Genomic DNA, 25,342 nt, shown 5'->3' with positions numbered 1-25,342 from the left:
AAATCTCAGTTTCAGTCGGGATTTTTCGCAGTCTCTCGAGTTTCAACAGCGTAGGAGGATCTCCGTTTGCTATCGTGACTTAAATTTCTCGGTGAAGCTGAGTGAGTCTTGCCCCGGTAGTATTGTTTGCCTGTCTCAATATTGTGGCAGTTGCTAAAACAAACTACGTGGCGGGTCGCGCAGCCACGCTCTTGCTTCGAGTCAGTGGCCGAGGGCAGCGTGCGCCCTCGGATTTCGACCAAGACGGGAGACAATATTCTCGGAGACAAACGGCCCGGAGTAATAATCGTCCGAATCGAAGTGCCTGCTGCCCGTACTGTCAGCAGTGTTCTTTTTGCGAGGGAACATCGGGCGTTGGTTTGAAATAACAGGGGGCTAGTTTCTTGGGAAAATAAAATCGTTGTTCCAGTTTTCTTTCATATATAATCTCGACTATTCTCACTCAGATGGGGAACGTCATGCTTGTTCGACTCTTTTCTTGTTCACAAAAATTTCTGTTTCATTTCTTCCTCGTGCCAGTTTTTCGTACAAATGAAAAACTGTCAATGAAAAATCAATCTTACGAGTTTGTTTGTTCAATGTTACACTAGATTACTACATTCACGTTGTAAGGTTTTTTTTTTTTGTTACCGAAAGTTAATCTATCTGTGGATAGAACGTTTTTTGAATTGAAATGAAACGAAAAATTTTGCGAGTGTTGAGAGGAGTGCACAATAGTTTCAATTCGTGTAACACTGGTGTCACACTACGATACTAATTAAACATTAAAAGGTTGATCATAAGAGAAAGCGATATGACAGAAACTGATTAATTATGAGTTTGTATATTTTACAACATACAAACGAAATTCAACTTCCTAAACTAAGAATACGATTGAAATAGAAGAATTTGAAGGTTGTAGCAGGGTTTAAATTTGTCGTCAATGATGTTTGTATTATTTTAATCTTCCTAAAATATTTATAAAAATACACAAAGGCAAGGATAAGAAACTACCTATAATTTCAGGCAATTCTACTCATATTCTCTTTATAATGAATTGAAATTATTGCTACTTGGAATTAAAGCTCCGAAAAAAAAAAAGAACAGATTTATGTATCGGTCTCATAAGTGTAGAAAGTAGCAGAATCGAACGATTAAAAAGGTTTTCATCGTATGAAAAGTAAGATTACACGAGAGCATGTAATTGTCTGTGAAACAAATTGTTCTTCGGCGACGAAAACCCTGAAAGGAAAAAAAAAATATGTCTCTCGTTCGCGATCGCGTCGATCACTGATCTCCGCCGAATGATGGAAAGTGCACGGCGAATAAAAGAAAGGTGAACGCGAATCGAGATCGGCCAACTCGCAGTGATAGAAACGACCAGTATCGTAATGGAAATGCAAATATCGCGTGTGTCGATGGCGAGCACACGAAAGATCAAACAACGTTTCCATCTGCTTCCGGCCGCAAAGGATAGAGGAGCCGCGTGGCTCGATCTATTATTCCCTCGCTGCCGGTTACAACCTCTCAATTATCTTTCTGGCGTTTCTGGGTCGATCGACCTCGACATTTGACGATGCTATTTATACGGTTTGCGGTTAATCGCTCGTATAACGCCATGGAAAATTGCCGCCAGCTTGTGATGGAGGAAGCTTAATGTCGTTAAGTCTGTCGAAAGCTTGGTCTCGATAGTTTGGATGTGACATAGGATTGTAATTACGAGAGTTGAGAATGCAAAGAGAAAGAAAAAGGGGGGGAGAAAAAGTATTCGATGTAGAAACCTAAGACACTGAGATCATTGAGGATGTGTGCGCTCTTGTAGTTTAGACATTTTTTTCTTTTTTGTTTCCAATTATTATTATTATTGTCTTTCCAATCAGTTTATATTGTAATTTATATTATATTACTAATTTATATGTGATTTATATTATTATATTGCAGCTTTTAATGTTGGAATTATGAAAGGGAATTCCAGCTTTTGAAAGATTGAAGCACTATTTACTATATTGTGATAAATTATTGCTTGATCCTTAATACGATATTAATAATATATATATATTTGATAAAAAAAATAATGACATATATTAATATTAATATTAGAGAACAGATGTGTGCATAATTAATATTAACATTTTAGTTATTATATTAGTATATTATTTTTATTATTATTGTTTGTATCTTCTAAAGATCTTCTAAAAATAAAATAGAAAATAAAATATAACGGTTGAAATTTTCCTTGTTAGATTTTATGTATGCGTTTCGCGTATACTTGCGAGTAATTTGATAAAAATTTTAAAAGAATAAAAGACGTTTAGAGGGCCAAGTAATTACGTGGTCGAGACGAACGATCGTCGGGAAACTTTGTCCACGGTGTCCATCCAGAGGACGGCTGGAAACTGGGAACTAGATAGGGGTAGTTTGCTCAGACCCAGTCGCGACCGCCAAATTCATGAGGTTTATTTATCGCGGCTTGAGTTGCCAACCAAAGCAACCTGAGTTACACCCACGTTCTAATTTACAGAGACTCGCAACAAAACAACGTGTTCTTGGCACCTCAACTTTAATACTGACGAGCTACTCTCCGTTATATTATCCATCCCTCTCTAATATTTTCACCCTTACCGTTACTCTTCAAATTTTTACATTTCAACGGGCGCTTTCGTTTAACAAAGAATTTACAACGTTTCCGAAACATGTTTAACTCGTTTCACTTGGTAGATCCATAATTTTTAAGTATTGCATGCGAATCTATGTCATCGAAACTAAAAGTTTTATTTATGAATTGATTTATACACGAATATTTATATATAATATATACTCCGAATATTTATATACCTATCATTTATCAGTAATATATTTTACAATTATTCTGATAAATTGAAATATTGTACAAGTAAAATTCAAGATGCATTAGAGAATAAAGTAAAAATTTTGTCTCGACAGATTATCGATATAATGCATAGCTTGACACGTTTTTTTTTTTTTTTTTGCTGTTAGAATTGACTTAAAAAATATATTTTTATTTCATATTTCAAATATACTACAACCAGGTACTTATTGTAATAGTTGTAAAGCAGACGACGAAATAACTAAATGTTGGCATGTAAAGTTTAAACAAAAGAAAATCCAAAAGATTTACAATACGAATCTTATGCAGTATTCACATTTCTCAGAAAAATATACGAAAATATTCGTTTCGTCTAAAGGAACATGCTCTAAACTTTCGATGCAGAACACACAAAACAAACATGAAACAAAATCCAAACATGCACGTCAGCAAAACTTTTGTCGTATTTGACTTTGAACCGAATACATCTCTGAAACTTAGAAAAACATAACTAAACTACAATCAGCAACCAGAATTTCGTTTATTTGCAAGAGAAGATGGATTATTAATTAATTGTAGCTCTGTACTCCAATTTAAATTCTGCGAACTAGTAATTGCTACGTACACGAGTTGTCCTCTCGAACGAATGAAACAACTGAATGAATTCGGGGAAATTTTTCAGTACACTGACTTTGGTATTTTTCTACCACTCGTTTTGGTATTTTTCTACTACGACACAGTCGAGCAACAAATATACGATACAAAATTTCCAAAATATGGAACTTTCAAGCTATATCATCAGAAATTTAATTAAAACGTAACTTCTCTCGACAACTAAACTTGACTACTACGAATTGAACGGCTGAGAAATTCGACGAGAAGAGAGACTTATAGTAGAAGCTCTCTTCTCTAGCAGAGGAGAGAAGAGAGCGTCGAGTTCCTTGAAGCGACGAGAGCAGCCTTTATTAAGCGGTCGTCATTGATTAGAGGTAGCTGCCGCTGGGGGAGCATAGGATTTCAATTCTCTCTCTTCTGCCAAGCCTCTAGTGAACCCTTATCGTCATTTCTCTCTCTCTCTCTCTCTCCCTTCTTTTTCTCCTTTCTTCCTTCTCTCCGTGGTGTGGCTCTCATTATGCAGAAAGCATACTGGGACTGGACACAGTGCAAGGAAATATACCTGCAGGCGGCTTTTGGTGCTCGAGTTTGCCGACTATAGAACCGGAAATTTCAACGACCCCTTTCACAACGACCTACCCCAAGAGAAAGGCGGCCGTTGCTCGACTCACCAAGTATTCAGACGTAGACGGACGTTATACGTGCCGCGCCCCGAGGTATGGAGCAGTCCGCGAGAGCAGCCTTTGCATGAATCACCGGAAATCGTCTGTCGGCCTCTGTTCCCGTTCTCTCGTTCCCTCGATATCGACTGTCAATCCCTGTTCCAACCTTTCTTTCCTAACCTTTTCGTTTAGCGCTCAATTGAAAGTTACTCTCCTCGTGGAAACGCCCGTCCCCTCTTCCTTACCCTCCTCGATGAAACGTGTATTACCTTTCATACACTTCTTCTCTGTATTTCATTTTCTTTTTCTATTCTTTTTTTTTCTTTTTTTTTTTTCTTCGAGAGAGATATTCTTCTTTTTTCTTTTTCCTTTTTATGAAGATTTAAAGTTAGTTAAATCTACTAGTTAGCGACTATTTATATTTTGCAATATAGATTGTGGTACGTCCATCAAGTGTTAGAGTGTTCTCTCTTCCGATGATTTTTTGGGATTAATCCTATGGAATCTTTTCTGCCACTCGAAAGTTTTTGCGTTCATATAGAATGTGTATAAAATTTTTGACAACTATCGTAGAAGGAAGGGTTAGTCCTCTTGATTGATGCACTCATGGGTTGAGCAATATTCTTCTCTGATCGAATTCTGTCAAACTGTTTCGAGTTTGTTTCTTGCATGGAAATTTGAAAATTTTAGGTAGGATTACAGAACTTGAATTTCACGCATTTAAGGAAAGATAACTTCAAACTTTCATTTTATACAGATCTTTACTTACACAAATGTTATATAATTTTTCGTTTTTTTCATAACTTCAATCTCTTATGAGATATTTCACTGTGTCTTTACTTAAGTGGAACAACCTGTTTATATCATTGTTTATATTATACATTATTATATATGTAACGAGGAGTATTGTAATAATATTATTTATATATTTTTTCAGGTACAAAAGTTCCACAATATCGATGACACTATCCTAATTCTTTCACTACGAAGGTAAGCATAGTTACTCACAACAGTCTGCAAATTTCAAATTAAAGAGAAACAAGAATTTTGAACATTTTACAGACTGTAATTTAATTTTTAAACTTATTCGTATTTTCTATCAAACAAATGTCAGTGTTTTAGAATTGATCTGATTCAAAACCTCCTTTTTCCGTTTTAAATGTTGTACATCTTCAGAAACAGGAGTAATTTAGATTTTGTCTATTAATTTGTTCAGTGGCGTCGTAGTTAAGACGCTCGCAAGAGCTTGCTCGAGTTACTCGAAGGAAGCGAGTAGCGTCACGCAAAATTGAATCGACAGAAACTCAACACGGTGAATTTTCCTGTAAGGAAAACCTCACATTTTCGATCCATTTAAAACCGTCGTGTTACTCGTATTGTCGTTGTTAATAATGAAAATAAAAATCACGTCAATATTACAGAATATGAAAATATTAATTAATTTAATATTGATTAATTTAAGATAAGTGAAAAACTTTACTCCATTTTTTAAAATTATCAATATCGAAATATAAATTATCATTTCGTTTTTCAATTTAATGTGAAAATCTGTAATTAAGTATTTGCCTAATTTATTTCAAAAAAATGTACAATTTATTTTAAAATATCTCTAAAATATATAATCAATCTAGTCTCATTTCTCAATTTAACATTAAAATATGTAATTATTTAATTTTTAAATTGAAACTGTAATTCATCCATAAAGGACGTTGTGTTAATTTTCCTTGCAATTTGTAATTTTGATATTTCGGGATTGTGATAACATTAAAATATGTATTTAATTTTTAAATTGAAACTGTAATTCATCCATAAAGAACGTTGTGTTAATTTTCCTTGCAATTTGTAATTCTGATATTTTGGGATTGTGAAAGGAAATGTCAAAGATTCGTTTGATATTTCTCCGTCATTACATGTTCCACGTATGTAAATTCTGCAATTAATAATAATATAATTATAACAATAATTTTCCGGAAATAAAAATCCCCAAAAACTGGAGCGTCTGTTTAATCCTCGACTAATTGAAATGTACAAATGAACGTTTTGTTTTCTCGCTAAATGAAATTTACGTCGAGTCAATTCTTCGGAGGTAATCCCCTACTCGGAGGGAATATTCTCGAATGATCTGCGATACAAAGGGGTTGAATCCAACGTACCGTCGCTAAATCAATTAAACTTTTCTTTCTGTTAATCGAAGAAATAAGGAGAGAACAGATTGGATGGAAATTCAGCGGCGAAATGAAATCATAATCGTTTAGATTTTCTCTGCGGATTACATTTGTCTGTGAATTCTCTAGTGGCGAGAGGGGCGTTTCGCGCGACTAGCCGCCGGTCACTCACATAGAAAATTGCCGGAATTTCGCGTCTGTATTTACGCCATGTCTTTATTTACCACGGGCCAAACGCGAATTCTGGGCCTCGCGTGGATATCCGGTATTGTGTCCAGAGCCAAGCTATTTGCGAACTTGCTAACGTTGTTTGCCCACCTTTTAAATCGTCTCGATGTTGATTTATCGCGTTCCGACTCATCCTTTCGTCGAACGAGATCAAGCTCTCCTCCTCATCTCGACCACGACTATTCCCTTGTTTATCGCGATTTTTCCCGATAAAATGTATCGCCGTTCCTTTTCTTCAAACTTCGTTAGTCCCCTTTGCACAGGTCTTTCTCATTGTCAGTAAAATTTTGTTAGAAAACTCTATGGATTTTTGGTAAAGTTTCGTTACGAAAAATAAGATGTGCGAAGATTTTTATACGTGAATTTTAAAAAAAGAAACATTGTATGTACATGTATGTATGTATATGTTTGATGACGTTGATACTATTAATTCGATTTCTTGAGATTTCATAAAAATTGCAGAATTCCTCGCTTAGTGAAACAATGATGAAGAAAGTACAATTGAATTCCCCAAGTGTACTTTCAATAGCAATCAATGTCGATATAAATTAAGTGAAGAGAACGTTGCATTAATGAGACGTTGACCGGAACATTCTTCAAAGACTTACGTAACGAAAGCGCTGTTGTAAGTTTCATTCTTTCGCCAAAAGAAAAAACGCGAGAGGACGTTATTAATTTTTCGCGTTTAAGTCGATAATAATAATAAATAATGCAAAACGCTGTTTGAAAGAAACTTCTTTTCTCAAACCCTTTGCAATTTTCTACTTTATTAAATGTTCACAACTATGACGAATCGATGAGCGAAGAATCGATCAATTTCAGATGGAAGAAAATTAACTTGTGAACTTCAGGCAGAATAACAAATTCAATTTTTCATCGCCTCGACAATCTTTTATCGACAGCTTTCATAATGGAATATTAACACCTACGTTGATTATGAAATTATTCCCCACCTCTAGTGTAAAACCAGCAAGCACTTTGTTATTCTTTCTTATTTCATATTTTTACCACTTTGTTGTAAATTTCACGTAGAATTACATTTATGTAGGATCGTAGAAAAAAAGATGAATGGCTCGAGCCGGACTATTTACATACTCGTGGTCATATTTCTTGCGCGAGCGCGACAATGCGTGTGTGTTTTATGTTTATTTAGCATAAGAAAAGAATTAAAAAATATTTTAATTCTCACTTTTTTTATAGATCTTGTCGCAAACCTGAAAACAAACTACTTTCCGCCTTTCTTTGCCCCTCACAAAATATGGTTCGTGAAATTGAAATTTTTAGAGTATCTTTCTAATTATTAACATATAATCTTTTAGAGTATCTTTCTCATTATTAATATATAATATTACATTATACTCATTATACTTTTCTTTGTGTAGAATTCATTACGTATAATTAAGATTCGTTTCCATCAAAAGAAAAAAAAAAAATGGTCATCAGTATACATATAATTGTCTTAATTCGTTTATCTTTTTTCTAATCGAAATCAAATACATATCTCATAAAATTTCTTCATCTTCCTATTCAACTTTAATTTTCTAATTTTTGCGCTGGGTATTCCAAATTCGACCGATATAACTACAACAATCATGCTTCGCTATACCACCGATGAAATTCCAAGATATTTCACCCAACACGTACAGTACTGACAAAACATTCAAACATTTGCACGAGCCATAATCAGATATTTCCTCAGTCGTATATTTCCACCGCGAGGTGTTTCAAACGCCAGTCTCTCGCTAATTTATGGTCGCAACCGGCCATCTCTGAAAACATCTATGAATTATGGATCGAATTAGAGGAAGCATCTAAGCCGCGACCTCGTAAAGTGGTTTAACACTCGCTTTTCAGTCCGCGACTAAAAAGATCTTGCTCGAGGTTTACGAGCTCGCGACTCATATAGACATACGTTGCTCGCTCACGTTTATTCTCTCACCCTCTTCTCGCGCCTCGTCTCAACGAATAAAATGGACGTACGGCGTTACGCGGGTGGCACGTGGTTTGCATTCGAATCGCTGAGATTCCTCTTTCCCACCGACGTCTTCGTTTTGAACGAGCGTTTGAACATTGTCCGCGAGAGAAACGAGATTATAACGAGAGCATTCGCGTTTAACCGTCGGCGACGGGGCCGACTTAGAACGACCCTCCGTCTGGTTAAATTGCATTAATTCAACGAGGCTGCGGCAATTTCGCGTCTGAGACACGATTCTGCGGTCTTTGCGAAAACTCTCTCGCGACGTGCGACTTGTTGACTTTGCTAATCCGCCTACACGAACCATTGGATGTTTCTGCTTTTTTGCCGATTTCAGCCGCGCGTTCTTCAGTTACTTTAGGAATCGCATTTCTTTTAGGAATCGAAGTCAGATATGAAATATCTGTAAATCTGTAACAAATCAGAAGTATTTTTGTTGAATCGACGAAGTTTCTGATCAACGGGAAACACAAATACAATTGAGATAAAAAGAGGACGAGAAATTGTGACGATTGTTTATAACGAGTCGCTGAGATTCGTTTGTTTCGCATCGAGGCCCAAAGGAGCTTAGACTTGACCCAAATTGAAAGAAATGTTTATAAATAGTGCGGATCGATAGCGCTTGAGCTTGGTGGAAAGTCGGCCAAGTTGCCGGTGTAAATTGACGTTGACTGCAAACTGTAATTCCGAGCCTCCTCGTTCCTCCCTTTAAGTACGAATGAAGCGAGCACGAATGAAAATCTGACCTTTTGTTCCGTCATTTTCTGTCTTCGTCTGGCTCCGTTCTCTTGTGTCTCGCGGCGGATTTCTTCGCGCTGGTTCCACTCGCGAAAATTAGCAGCTCCTTGCCCTGGTAAAGTTCCCTACCAGCTTCCCGCGTTAACTTAACCTGACCTTTAATTTTTGAATATTTTAGTCGTGAAATTTCAGACTAAGAACTCGTTATAAGTTACTGATAATTACTGATAATGAAACATTAAGTATACATTAAAATAATAATATTACATTAAATAATATAATAATGAAACAATGTATTGAACAGATATATTTTTATTTTTCTATATATTCGAGTAAATCTAAGAGCAAACGGGAATTAGTAGCATTTACAAATTTAAGTAAAGAATAATTTCTTTCGTCCTCCTGCGGAATTTGATGCTAGCGACTAAAAGAGTTATCTACTGTGCCTGTTATATCGTGCTGTGATAATTCGGCTGTTCAATTCTGTTTGAATGTTTTACCTGAGAGAAACCTTAGCTAAAAAGGGCGATAAATTCTTCGATAACGTTCCGGTTCCATTAGAAAAATTGTGTCGTATACGGTCAACGCAAATTGCTATTTTTCTTTCTCCGTTTTCCTTGGCTCGAGATAACACGCCGCCAGAAGAAATGACTTCGGGAACAAAAGCTCGTCTTTCGTTCGTTACTTCGTTATTACTGCCCCTTATTTCGAAGGTTCTTTAGCTGATCGCGAAGTTGTTGCACTCGCTGGGGTCTCAATAGTTTATTAGCAGCAAGCTGCAGTGAAATTTTTGATCAAGAGCTCGATGCCTTTTTTTTCTCCCCCGAGTCGAGGTGAATTTGCCGTGTAATTTACGGAGGTTCAGCTTCTGTAAAAATGTCCCTCGATGATTATCCTCTCGGTAGGAAAGAGTTAACTTCACGATCTACTAATTTTGTATTATATTCAAATTCTGATGCCTTTGTTATAAAAATAAAAAGAACAGTGATATGACGTATGTAGCTGTTTAAAAAATTCAGTAGTACAAATCAGTAGTGATCAGTCATAAATCTCGATGCATTAAGATTCAATCGAGATTCGGTTAAATTAAATCAACATTTTTATAACTTAATAGCTAATTTTAACAATTCTTTCACGGAAATAGAAAGTGATATGAGGCAAGATCAGTGATATGAGTCATTATATAGTCGGACACGAATACTTGAGACAATGTCCTAATTTTTATGGTAAATAGAATATTAATTATCCAAAAATTGTTCATAACACGTTTTATTTTTGGGAAAATAAATTTAAAAAGTTTATTAAGTACGCGTGTACTAGGTCACTTAACAAAACAAATTCAAAATCTATTTTCTTATTGGAAAAATTGTTTTCTAAATTTTTTAATTATTTTTTACTTATTCTGTCGAATATTCTCGTATCAATTGTTCACTTTTTTCCAGTTTCTCTAACTGTATTTTCCTCAAAACGAAGATTCTTAATTTTTAAAATTAGGTTTTACGTTTAATATTATTGCTTTCCTAGTTAAGTATTGTCATTTCTCAATAATAAATGAAATCATAACAATGTATGGTCGTGAAATTTCAACACTTGAAAGATATTATTAAATTATAAAAATTTGGACTTACATCATTATGATTCTCAACCGTTTGTATAATTATAAATTCTGGCTAAAAGAAATAACGATAGGGACATTCTTGAAATTTCATTTCACAACAATGCTAAAATGATTAGAAATTGCAAATATCGTGTTTACGCGACATTGACCTACAATAGTTTAAACGAAACAAAAAGAAAACGTTATTTTTTTCTTCTCCAACTTATTTTTATACCAACATAACATTCAACTGTACCATAAAAACTGGGACACGATGTATATTTAACTTTACAACGAGTTTGACAATTTTCTCGCTGGAACAGGGCGGAGATGTAAAGTTTTTAAGGAAATCAGTAGTGTGAGTCAGTGCGCAGTCAGACGCTAGCGGATGACAGACAGCGGACGATACCAGTCATCCGTACACTCCAACTTTTTTCCCCATGAAAATTTCATACCTTCCTCTCTGTATTCCCGCCAGAAATTCCTGTATCCTCACCTCTCTCTCTCATCTGTCTTCCTCCTTTTCTCACGTTTGAAATTCGAAAGTCCGAAACAATTTTTCTGTTCCAAATATTTGTTTGGACCGTTTCTCCCGTTTAATCGCCTCGTATACTTATCACACTCGCCCTTCTCCCCGCGATCCAGAACTAACCAGGATCTAGATCTATCCATAGTATTCGAGAGAAGTTAGCCAACTTCGCCGATCTATACGTTCCCTGTTCCTCGACGAACTTTGCAGAATATTAATCAACGCGATAGACGGGAAATACTTGGAAAAACTTGTCACAGTCCGTCTCGGTTTCTCGTACGATGTCGGGATGGGTACGATGTCGCCTATCTTCCCGGATGTATCCTCGCATTCGAAACGAGCATGAGCTACACGTATGAATAAATTCAAGACGACAGGAGTGGTTTGGCTCTCGAAGTCAGTCCGCGAGGGTTTATCAAGAAACCGCTATCGGGCTTATCATCTTTTATTCAGAGTAGATTTCACGATACAGCGGCGAGGATCGTAGACTGTTGAGGTTCTCATACGCAGTTTGTAAAACCGACTATTTAACAAATAAATAAAACTAAATGATACCTTTTTGTTGGATATTTTTGATAAACACGTTCACGTCATTTTTTATACTGGCGAGCGAAAATATTCGAACGTTTGTGGAAGTATATTGTGAATATTATTATTGTTTAAACATTTTCAAATTTCGTTGGGATCATGTCTATTTGTGATAGTAATTTGAAATTTTTATAGTAGGCACAGGACATTTGCAGTGAACACAAGTTAGTGTTTAATTAATAATAAATATTACTATTTGTATATGATGATTATTCGTTTAAATAGTTTAATGATCTCTGAAAAATATAATACACTCCTTCTAAGTATCTTGTAATTACAGCTTCAAATACAAATTTGTATTTGTATGAATGCAGTTGGACGGAGATTTATTTCACCTTCTAAATACTAGGTGTAATGTTCTGTACGAAGCTTAACAATTTAATAATTCATCTTCCAAATTCGAAGTTATTCAATTAATAATAATTTCAGCATATCTATCACGGACAGTTATATAAATATTAATACGTAATAAAACACATAATAATGATTTTCACATCTTGTGCGCGAAATAATTCTCTACCCAGGTATTATACACTTGATATGAATTTGAATGAAAATGCAGTCTATTCGCAACAGAGCCAATAAAATTTCAAAAATATTTCCCGCGACACACGTGACACATTCACAAAGGATTTCCATACAATAAATACAAGAATATCTTCACGAACAATTGTAGACTGTCCTCGATCTCGAGAATACATGGTTGAGAGCATAAATCGAACGTTTCGTGTCACGCGCGTATCCAGCCACGGCGGATGTTCTTAAAGGGTGTGTTCAAACAGGAGCGAGCTCTCCTTGCCTCGAAATAAGATTAACCTTCTCGTTCCCTGGAGCTTCAGTTTTCCGCTAGACCTGCCCCGTTTCCACCAAACGCACCGCGCCGTACGTAAATTTCATGAAGCCGAAACCGGAACCGGAAAAAAGAGACAAGGAAGAGGAATGATAGCGGGAAACCGCTGGTGAAAGTCGGAAGGTTCTTCTCGTTTCACCTCCTTCATCCTGTACGAACAGATCCTTGAACCAGTGAAAAGGACTAAGACGACTCGTGAACTATTGAATCATGTCCATACTATCTAATGAAAATAATGACTATGTTAGAAATGTTATGATAACTTTTAGAAAAATATTATGTGACATACGTAAATGTCACGTGACGTGTAACCGTACGTGTTATATTGTTAGAAATTGCGAACGTTTATGAAAATCCATATATTTGTATTAAAAAAATTAGATCTAGATGGAAGATTGTTTTACGTAATGCTATTGAATATTCGCACGAAATATTGTACGTGTGTATATATAAATTGATAATTTTTTCTATTTACGTACAATTATATTACATAGTCATTCATATGTAGTATAATTGTTATGGATAATTATTAATTATATTCAGAGTCTGTAAAATTATGATACTTCTAGTCGGAGAATTAAATGTTATTGAAAACTATTTTTTAAAGTTGATCATGCATGTATGCAGGTAAAAATCCGTAACATTACAATGTTTTTTCGTACATTGCGTATCTAATAATTATATAATCTACCTATCCTTAGAAATTGTACGATATAAAATATTACCGTGTGCTCAACTATTCGACTATCCAGCATCGAATTTGTCCACCAAATTTGTTTATTTGTAAGTTGAGTCTATTAGAAACTGAAATTAAATTGTACATGTACATAAATTATATTCTGTCCAATACAGAATTATAATATCCAAATTCAAGTAATAATAATCGATAAATCTTCACTTGCGACTTCATCCCGAAAAGGAAGCCTTGGACGAAAAAATTCTAGTCTCTTTTGTTATTCTCTATCGTTCTCTGTTGCAGTTCACGGGGACACTCTGTGTGTCACATCCACTTTACACAACTCATGAAATAATCACCATTCTACACATTACCTTACTTGCACATGATGCTTAAATTTAAGTACATTATGATACATTGCTTGTGAAAAATGTGCGGAGTGTTAAATAAAGCGTCCCTGGCGATCACTTTTACCGAGGAGCTGACTTTCCTTCCCTCTCGTTCAGAGAAAGTACACGAGGCGGAAACAACCACCTGATCTTCCGATCTGGTAACACGAGCATTTTGTTTCGATACTTCGCGGGAACATGCAAATTTCAATAGGAAAACGGAGGAGTTGATACAACCGCGTTTTACGCATACGTCTCGCCTTTTCTTCTCTCTCATTCTCCTTGTATCTTCTCATTCCTCATTTCCCTTCCACCGGCGAAACAAACGATCCAATAAAACCGCGACTACCGAACCTTCATGGAATTTTCACTCGCGATTCCGGGCAGATAGTCGGTATTATTCCATCACCGTCGACGAACCGTTCTCCGCGCGATATCTTTATTGATGGTGACTTTTATATTTCGTTTTCCATCCGTACTACTTCTACCCTATTCGTTCTCTCGCCGGTGTTTGTTCATGAATCGTCCGCGCTCTTACTACGCTCCGCGTATATATATTCAGTTTCGGTTCAGTTTCTTCTCCGCGGTTCTACGTTATCCGCGAGATGGTATAACATCGAGCGTGGTTTGTTGAAAGAGAGATTTACGGATTGTAATAGATCGTGGAAATGTTGGAAATGTGTTTATAATGGGAGATGACATAGGGTTGTCAGGTTGCACACAGGTTTTCGCTTGCTAAACATTCATCAATGTGGTTTCTGTCACGAAGAATATTTAATATTTTTTTGAATATATTTTGTCGTTGATTTTTATGTATCCGTCGTCCTCAATTTGTGAGAAAATCAATTTTGAAAGGAACGTAGATTTTCATCTTTTGTGCTTAATTGTAAAAGTTACTCGAATCGTTTTTTAGGAAAATTGATCCTATAAATACTTTTTAATGTATATCTTTGTGTGTTAAACTTCGTGAATATTTTCCCATTTATCCTTAAAAAGTAGATGTAGAAAAAACTAGTAGTAATAAAGTAATAAAAATTCGATATCTTTCAAACTAACATTTTCTAATACTTTTCAAAATGAAAGAACGCATCGATTGGTATATAGAAAAAGTATTTCATTTTAAAGAAGGATGAGCTCGAGATGCGAACTACTGTACTTTCCCTGTTTTTCTTAAACTTCCGCAGCTACAGTAAAGAAAACAATTTATATGTATACATATATGTCTGATACAAGTATTGCGGCCGCGACACTCCCATTGCTGTGGAGGGGACAACGCCAGCAATTAGAAGAGTAAGGGCAAGAGCCACCCTTGCACTAAAATACTTCCAATTGGCATCGTACAAAAAAGATTCTAACTATTTTTACACGAAGCATCAACTAAACGGAGATTAAACAACGGAGAAAGAATAAACAAAAATCGCGTGAACTGTCTCGCATGAACTCTCTTTAAAAAAGAAAAAAAATTCGAGACGTACGGTAAAGAAAGCCCCGTTGAAAACACGTCGCGAGTCACGGTCGAAAAACAGCCGGACGAGACGAAAATCTGCGCGACGACAAAGCCTTCTCCCTCTCGTCACGCGCGACGAGATCTTAAAATCCGGCGGAATCCGTTCACAAGCCTGTCCCATCAGCCGCGGGGGAAAAAAATTCCATTGTTCGCGGGAGTTCATCTCCACCAGGTGCTCTTTCTTCCCGTCCATTTGCCTGCCGAGCGTTTGCATATTCTACTTGGATTTGCCGGAAATCGAAAGCAAGACGAGCACGAGAATCGTCGTCCCGCGCGCCGAACCGTGTACTTTGTGTCACCGCGTCAATTCGGAGATCGCTGTCGTTCGTGTTCCCAGGTGCAACCGAGTGCAATCGCGATGTCCCGAAACGAAAGGATTATTGGCACTCGCCCCGAGGAAGCCAGAAAAAAGGATCTGAAGAGGGGGGGGGGGGGAGGTGGAGAGTCTCGATAGCGTCAGATTATTGGCTATCGTGACAATACCGTGCCATCCTGACAGTACGGAAGGAATTCAACTGACTGAGTAGAGTGTTGGCTATCTCTTTCGTTCCATCGTGGATAATGGCTGTTACTAGTTGAAAGAACTGGTGTTTTTCACGTTTTTGGTGTGCTGAATTGGTTTTCTATAATCTTGTTGTTTTAATTGTTAGTTGCAGGATGTTCTTTTCAATTGGAACAGACCTGAGATTAAAAGAAATTTTATTTGATAAATTTGGATGGTTTCGGATGATGATGACGTGGTCTGATGTACGTGTATATGTGTGTTCAAAAAATGATCGTAGTTTATGATTTAAAATCGATTGTTGATATCTATATATATTCAGTTTGAAAGAACGCTCAGTTCTCAAAGTTTATTCCAAAATTAAAATTAAAATATGTATTATACAACTTAATATACATATATCGAAAAATTTGAAACATCCATCAGTTTCATATTCAAAAAATAAACAAACTCTGTCAATCATAAATATTTAAATAGTAATACTTTATAAATAAATTTTCAATAATATAATCTCACTTGTCAAAAATACATGGTCTTATCCGAAATTAACACTGTTTCCCGATACTGTATATATTTAACCATAAATATATTCTTTACGAATATATATATATACGTAGCATATGATTTCTTATCTCACTCTGATATTAAGAAAATATCAGAATCCCGGAAATATTAAAAATCTTTTTTTGATTATTAAAAAAACCAAGGTTCAAACCCAAGTTTCACGCGTATGTTGCAGTTTTCCTTTTCTACGTGAGTCTCGAACGTCTGTGAACTGCTAAACGAAACAATTGCAATTGATTCACAGGCTTCGATGTCAGTTAAATTTAGCGCATCTTGATTTACAGAACGTCGTCGTGTCGTCCTTGTTCGCTTGCAGGTCGAAAATAGGTCGAACAAGCCCTTTTTTAAATCGATCCTTCATTCATCATGGGAGGCGCGAATGCGTTTTGATTCCCGACTCAACGGGCGCTCCCAGTCGTTTTTTCTCCCTCATGGCGAGGGAGAAAAAAAATCGATGGACAACGACCATCTTTCTTTCGAGTCTGACACGCAGTCGGCCCACACATCGATCGTCCCCAACCTGGCATAGGAATGTCAATAATTCTTTGTTCGTCAAGGACCACAGAGGAATTCATGCCTCCACCCCTTGATCCGACCTCGATCACTCGGTTCCATAGATCACCGTCGTTCATCGCTTTCTGTTCGTGATTTATAGCGATACTGATTAACCTAACACGTCGTTACTAGAAATTTCTGCTAATTACTAAACTGCGGATATTTATGCAATTTTGATATTTTTATAACGGTAAAAAAATGATTATACTTTAAATATTTAATATAATTCTCCATATTATTTGCGTTCTGTATATTTTTTCTATCTCCAAATTTTCCATAAACGCATACAAACTCCGCAGTCTGATAATTTCTATTCGTCACGTAACTAAAACCTAATAGAAATCCAAGTCGAACGTGCACTTTCGTCTTACATCTTTTCTACACAGAGAATCGAAAATGCTACGATAACCAACCTGTTGTCCATCTTTCAAGCCACATTTAACGTTCGAGAGAAATCAGGAGAGATGTGTATCACTTGTCCAAGTTTCTCGGGCTCCTACCATTTTAACAAACTCGAGTCCCATTATGCTGGAGACAGACCGCAGGAAAGAACTCTGAAAACATTCGAAGGCGTACTGTACCTCTTGCCAACTATCTTCACGCACAGTTCCTTTTTCTTAAATCTTTCCCGGCTGCTCGTACTTTGCATAAGTATCATCCCGATAAGGGGTGATAAATTGCAGCCAGCTTCGTTATTTCGAGGACCATAAAGAACAGAGAGATACCAGCCACGTAGAGCATTAACTTCGATGGAAAAGGATCTCCCTCCCGCGAGTATGAATTAAAATAAGTATAACAGTTATTCCTGAAGAAAATGTAAAAAAGTTTTGGAGCTGAGGCGTATGTTTTTATAAATGAACAACGTAATGGGAAACAGCCCTTGCGATTTATTAACATCACGTGTAATTGACTGTCTAAATATTTTTATGAACTTTGGAAAATATACCTGCACAAATGCACTTGATCTTTGTAAAATATATCTCATCATATTTACAAATACAGATCCCTTCAGGCATTACATTTGCTTCACAATTGAAACAAATGAGGCAATACTTTTTAACGACGGAGAATCAAGTGTCAGTATATTAACAATTGCATTATAAAATATATTTATAATTTTATTATTATTAAATTTGAAATGTCAATAAGATGCCAATATTTGGCATACGCTTCGTTTCGTGATCGTTTAATTTCAATGGTACGATAATCCCGCAAATTTATCACCTCATAATACATTTCATTTACATAATACGATTATTTCTTTGGTTAACAGTCCATTTTTGCTTATTATACGAGAGATTATAACGGAGATATTTTTCATTGCGTCTGATAAACTCGTATTGTTTTCTTGATGCACGAGCTTCAACGCGCGAGTATATTAATAATAGTCAATATAGTCGTAACTTGAAGAGAGTTTCTTTCTCGAAACCACCGCAGTGTTCGTTTCAATCTTAGCGTTATTAATATCTCGCAGAACGATAAATATTTCGTTCGCGATAAATAATTCTCCTCTAATGATAATATCGTGGAGAATTGCAGGGAATTTATATGCATTAATCCCTCGATTTATGCGGTGCTTTTCACACTCGGTAAATAATCCCTCCGTTTACGTGAACTTTTCATCCGTGGTATCAATTTACGTAATCTGATTCTCCACGGCCAGAAAATATGTTTTTCTATAATCTTCGTTTAAATTTATAACGTGTATTACAAACGTATATTGCACACTCTTACATTTGATCCTCTGTAATTCGTTTCGTTTATCCGCGACAGAGGACAAAGATCTTTAGTCAATTGTAGTTATATTAATCCCAATGAATGTTACAAGTAGATCGTGCGGAATATTTTAAATAATGTATTAACGAAACACAATAGCGAAGCAATAAATGGAAAACATAAAATTTTTGAAATGTAAATATATTGCTCGGTATTTTAATCTAAATTCGCTTGTATTAATTTCAACATTTTGACTTTTTTTTTATATTTGGATCGACTGTTTTGAATAAAATTTGTTTCTCCGAATTTTAGTTACTATTTATTTTTCATAAAAATTTGTTTTTCGTTGCCGAATTTTCGTTACTATTTATTTTTGCTAAATATTTTTATAGCTTGTGCCAGTTTTTCTCTCTAGTTTCTTTTTTTTTTTTCTTTCTATTTACTTGGTTTTCTTCGTAAAACAAATTGTGAAACATTACGTATATTTATTTGTACCTAAAACTGATAAATAGAATGATGGTAATTCTACATTCAAAAATAATTTGTAAAAAAAAAAGAATAAAATTTTTTAAAAATTTCGTTTACCAAAAAAAAAAAAAAACTGTATATATTTAGTTAAGCATTATCTTGATACAAATGTGCCTGATAAATTTAATTCAAATTTAATTTTCTGAAAAACGAAACATCTTGAAAGAGCTTCGTCGTTTCAACTTTCTAACCTATTTCGTAGATGAAATATTTACCTATACTCTCGATTATTCGCTTCCGTTCAGTACCAAAGACTCAGCCAAATTCAACATACGTATAATACAATTTTCGTTTTGTTCATTCTTTCTTTTCGACTTATTTCTTCATATAAAATCATCTCCCCTTAGGTTATACCAGTTGCAGCGAATGATAATTCTCTTCGAATATTCTTCTCCTCGTTTTCAAACCCAATAGATATCTTCATTCTCCTCATTATCATTTTGAGCCCGGGTGGATCCCCTACATCATCATGGACACGATCGAAATAAAATAAAACCAGCGCCGTTTCTTCGTTATCGTTTTCGTCAAATTAGCGATACAAATGCGTGAAAAGGACTCCTCGAAGTACCAAGCCCTCCCGACGGAGTCGTACCTCCGTGCACACACACACAGTCGAAAATAATCCTGATTATATACGGAAGGAAGCGCACGCCAGCCGGGAAAGGAAAAATCGTTTGTGCATTCAACGCTGGTTCCTCTTGACCGGCCACTTCTTGCGCCAGAAGCGTCCGACGAAATTAGAGATTCTTTGTTGGATTAGGAGACGGCCGAGATGCACGCCGAATCCGTCGTACTTTCACTCCGTTTCCGTTTCTTTCGCTCGTCTTTTCGGAAAACTAGCGAGGAGACGCTGGTCCGCAGGGATCGAGTTTGCCTCGAGTTTGTGTCGTCTGCGGATTTGTTTCACGATCCAGATCCCTGGAAGAAAACAACGCGTTGCTCGGATTAGAGGAGTTCCTTTTCGTTGTCTCGGGATTACACGGCACGGGCACAGGATTCGCGTGTAAAGAGGAAGAGATCTCTCGTTAGCTCATTTGTCGCATGAAATCCTTTGTAGTCGACGGTTCTACGCGTTGTTGAATTATCGTCGTCCCTTTCAAAGAACGTTTCTTCTCTCCTCGTTTCAGATTTCGAAACTGCGTTATCTTCTGTCGTGTTTGTGCATGAAGGGACTTCGATCGTTGTTAGGTGAATTCTTCAGTATCAGCGTGCCGATGAGTTTTGGTGTAATGCCAGATAATGCGTAACTTGGTTTGGGATATTTGTCAAGGAAATTTGAAATTGTTATTGTAATCGTTAAATTTGTTATTTTTAACTGTGCACGTAAACACGGATGATATTTTGTTTTTTAGAAAATATTTGGATTTAAACAAGAGGCGAGTAAATTAAAAGCTTCGTGTTGCTAAATTTTACAAATATTAAAAATGACAAAGCTGTCTCTAATAGTTTTCGTTGCTAGATTTTCGAAAAAATTAATTTGAGAGTGTTGCAAACAATATTTAGAAATTTCTCGAAATATTAAAAATTATAATTCATGTGTAAAAATTTGAAATTAAATTAGTCAAAAATTTCATAAACTGAAAGATTAAAATTTGAAATTAAATATAAATTTTAAGTTAAACCGTGAAAATTACAATAAAAATTTTCATTGCTAAATTTTTCAAACGCTTCACAGCTAACAACGATCTTCGTTACCAAATTTTCCAATACTAAAAATACTAGCTCAATTATAAAAAGGCGAATTATTTAATTTGCATACCTAATATTCCTGGTGATGAAGATTAAATTGCTTCTCATAAAAGTGACTTAACACGAAAGAAGATTAATCGAAGAAGTATTCGAATATAAATGCAAATACACAATTTCCCTAATTATCAGTTCGCAATTTTTTGCCTAGCAATAAGTTTGTTTTTATTAAGTTGGAAAGAACGAGGTAATCTGACAATTACATTATCTTCTTTGTTCACAGTATTCTTTCATTCGCCAAGGTACGCATAAAACGATGTTCTTCGTAATTAGACGTAATTGATTTCCAGCAGCTTATAACGATCCAACAAATTCCTCTTGACGTTCAGACGATTTCTTCGACACAAAGATGCACTGAAGATTTCTTTCTTTCATCATTTTGATCACAAAAGCATTGTAGACGCCATTTATGAATATGTTGTACGAAAAACTTGAATTTCTAATAACATGCCGGAGTGCAGATTTTTATACAAATTCATATTTTTAAAACAAAAGTAGGATTTTGTTGGAAAGATGTTTCACGTACTAAATATTTAATATATTTTGTTATATTATGTGTATTCTGTGCAATTTTGCATTTTAAAATTTCCTACAAGTAGGCTACTCAATAATGAGATGCCACAATTATTCTACACAAAGCAGAACGTACAAACAGTCTTCGAATGATTAACAATATTCAGTTCGTCAGTGTCTTTTTTGAGTATCGCGAAAAATAGTTGTCACATTGATGGGATCAGCGATACTTTTAAGCCATGTAAGTATGTAATGTAAAGTTAACATAAATATAGAACAAAAATATAAAATTAAATAGCATTGTTTCTTCAATTGACAGAGTAATAACTGATTGCATCTAATTATCAAATTGTTCCTCGAGAAACATATCGTGCACGAATAGCACTTCACGAAGAAGAAGAAGTAGAAGAAAAAGAAAGAACACCACATTCGTAGGGTAAATAATTTCCTTTTAACGACGTGATACAAACTAACTTTCGCTCGCTGCGGCATCCGTGAAACGACACGGTCGATTACCATCGAGAAACGTTATCGATACCATTCAATTCACTCGGAATAATCGCGTTTGAAAACACGAGGCTTCGCACGCCGAGCACGTATCGCGTGCAACAGTGATTTCAACCATCGGGATCCTGATTAAATTCCGCGATCGTGGCTCGCGTAGGTGTAACACCGATAGGGGCGCACCTCGTTTGAAACGCCGCGCGACGAAAGCTTCTTCGCGCGAAAAAAGTATTAACGAATCCGAGCGATTCTTGAAACGACTCGCGACAGAAGAGTGAGAAATCTAGAGTGATTGCGTGGTCGAATTCGCGATAATAATGTACAATAATAACACACACCGCACTGCGGATTATAGGGAGAGTATAACTCTACACCTCCCCCTGATGGCCAGCTGCAATTAATCGATGCTCTTTGATGCTTTTCCATATCCCCCTATTACGGAAAGAGAAGGGTGGAGGAGGAGGAGGAGGAGGAGGATCGTGCTTGTTGAAAGCGCGCATTGATCGATTGATAATTGGATAGGATTTATTGTCTATAGGAGAAATGAGGGTGAAAAGGTGGGGAAAAATTGGAGAAAAAGCGAAAGAGACTTTGAGTGTATTATTGTAAATGATTTGTAAAGTTTTTTCTTTTTTTTTTTGTTTGTTATATGTGTAATAAGTTTGTTCGCCTACGTTTTTGAGGATGTTAAAAGTATTTGTTGTAAAATCTGGTAAAAGTGTGTATTATAAAAATATTTGATGTATTATGAAAAATATATAATATACATTGAATAAAGAAACATATGATGTAGATGAAACAAGAAGAAACCAAGTACTATAAATATTACAAGTATGATATGAAATTAGAAATATGATATTATTTTATATTGGAAATATGACTGTGAAAATATGAAAAGAATTTATTGTTATAAATATTGAACTTGTGATTGATGAACAATTTAATATTTATTAAAATATTTACTGTAAAATATTAACTGTATTACTAACATTGGAATGTTAATCATTTCAATACAAGAAAGATGTTCTCTACAGGTAATAATTACGTAATTCAAAGAACATGAAAATACACATATTATATACATACAGAATTTTGAAGAAGAAAAAACGAGATTTTGAAAGTTACTTATTGCATTTGTAAAGACTAATCAATCATATAGTACACATTAATTTCGCGACACCATTGATGGTGCGAACGAATTTATTACACAACTTTAGTTGAGAAAACAAGGTATGCAAATATCGGAAGAAAGAATAGTCATTTTGTGATCTAAAATGTTATGAAAAATTACGATGAATTAAAAAGATTTATAAAGAATATCTACTAATTAAGGGGATAAAGTGTGTAAGTATCCAAAAGAAGAAGGTTCATCTTGTGATCTAAAAGTTCTCAGAAATTATACAGAGTTATAAAGAAGTACTGAGAACGATTACTAATTAAGAAAACGAGATACGTGAATATCCAGAGAAAAACTGTGTAATTCAAAAGTGACAAATTATAAACTGATGAAGAGTTATAAAAGGTTAAAATGAATCGAAAGCGTTTGCAGAGTATGTTAATCGAGAAGACAAGATACATAAATAGTTACAAAGAATTAAACATGTTTCCAAGTACTAATTAAAGAGATATAAAATGTGTAAGTATCCGAAAGAGGAAGATTCATTTCGCAATCTAAACATTTCCAAGAATTACGAGAAGTGGTAAAAACTTACGAAGAAGTGGTTGTAAAAAGCACTAATTAAGAAGACAAGAAGTTTGAATATTAAAAAGGGAGAGAGAGAGAGAGAGAAAGGGGTCGTTTTGAGATTTAAAAATTTCCAAGAATTACAAGGAGCTAAAAGTTACGAAGGATTAAAAGGAGTTAGAGAGAGAGAGAGAGAGAGAGAGAGAGAGAGAGAGAGAGCTCTAGCCGAGAGGATAAGATGCATAAATCTTTCAAGGAAGAAGATCTAAAAATTTTCAGCATAGATCTGAACGTTTTAAATATGAATTTTTTTGCATAAGTTAGTTATAGCTTGATAGTGAATTTATAAGTTGAAAGTCGTAGTGAATTTATGAGTTGAAAACTGTAGCTCCTAAGAAAGAGAAGTCATTTCACGATCTAAATATTTTCAGCATGTACGTTTATTAATTTTTTCGCGCTATGGTTTTCAATAGTCCAGTAGTACCAGTTAAGAATTAAAACTAATACATGTAGGAATGTTGATATCAACATTTGTACTAAACATTTTCCATCATATTGGAAATAACTCATTCAGATAATAAGACACATATTATAATATATTCATTCATTAGCAGAATTTTGTGCAGAATTTTGTGCAACTCTATATTTTTATGGATGAAATGAATAGAATTTCAACAGAGAGACTCAAGATTCGTTCTAGTGATTAAAAACTGTGGAATATATAACGAGCACTCTACGTTTTATATTCCACCGTGCATAAATAATTGGAATTCCATTAGCGCTGTCCCATTAAAAGATTGGTATTTTCATTACGTTTCTACAATTACGATTGATAAATATTCATTTACTGTTAATTTTCCACTGTAATTGAAATCAAGTATTCTGTTAAATTTAATGTTCGGATTTATTTTCGCTAAATAGCCGATACTTTATAAAGTCTATGTGCGTCTCGAAACGTGTATTTTAATCAAATAATGAAGAGACATATCTAAAGTAAGTCTGGAGAGTTTTCAACCATCTAATTACCATAATACTATTGACTATTTTTTTTTTTTTATCAATATTAATGATGTCATTGTCTGTTATTTTTGTCTATTAATTATTAAAATTAAAATATTAATATTAAATTAAAGAGATTCATTTGAATTACTAATATTAATATTAATAACAGTGATCTTTTATCATTGACTGTTATCTTTATCGATATCTATTAATTACTAGACCAATACGTTAATATTAAATTAAAGAAATTCGTTTGAATTGCATTTTGTATTGCAATAATTTCGAAATTAAACAAATCTGCACCACTGAGAATTTTACACACATAAATGCACTAACGATTAATAATTATTAGACAGATACTGAGCGAGACTTGTCTAGCAATTGACCACCATGGTGTAAAGAAATTCATCACCCGCCACTGCCAAGCTTGAAACTTATAAAATTCCACCAACGGTATTCATTCTAGTGCGCGAAAGGCTCTTACCCTTGACAGCGACCACACGTTTCAAATTCCATTTACGTGTCCGCGGAACCACGGACACGCTGCAAAAAGAATAAAATTTCCCCCTCCCTTCTGCCTTCTGGTTACTTGCTTTCAGCCTGTTGTCAGCCAAGGAACAAAGGGCCCTGATAAAAGGTAAATTAAGGGCTGAAAAAAAAGGGAAACGACGGAAGCCACGGTCTTCGCGGTTGTAACGATATT

At 35.2% G+C, this 25,342-nt stretch overlaps 1 protein-coding gene across 4 annotated transcripts in view; it reads left to right on the top strand.

The window, feature by feature from the left end:
• The window catches only part of LOC122538050 (protein-tyrosine sulfotransferase), a 288,756-nt gene that overhangs the window by 146,768 nt on the left and 116,646 nt on the right, over nucleotides 1-25,342 (top strand). For 3 of the 4 annotated variants that reach the window (XM_043671783.1, XM_043671778.1, XM_043671779.1), the window contains exon 5: nucleotides 5,021-5,073. The exons of the other annotated variant lie outside the window; for it this stretch is intronic. The gene's annotated coding sequence lies outside the window, so the exon portion shown is untranslated. The remainder of the gene's footprint in view (nucleotides 1-5,020; nucleotides 5,074-25,342) is intronic. 4 annotated transcript variants of the gene reach the window in all.

This window comes from Frieseomelitta varia, unplaced genomic scaffold (genome assembly GCF_011392965.1).
Source record: "Frieseomelitta varia isolate USP_RPSP 00005682 unplaced genomic scaffold, Fvar_1.2 scaffold_954, whole genome shotgun sequence".
In the NCBI taxonomy this organism is placed as follows: Eukaryota; Metazoa; Arthropoda; class Insecta; order Hymenoptera; family Apidae; genus Frieseomelitta; species Frieseomelitta varia.
This window is presented reverse-complemented; position numbering and strand designations above follow the sequence as displayed.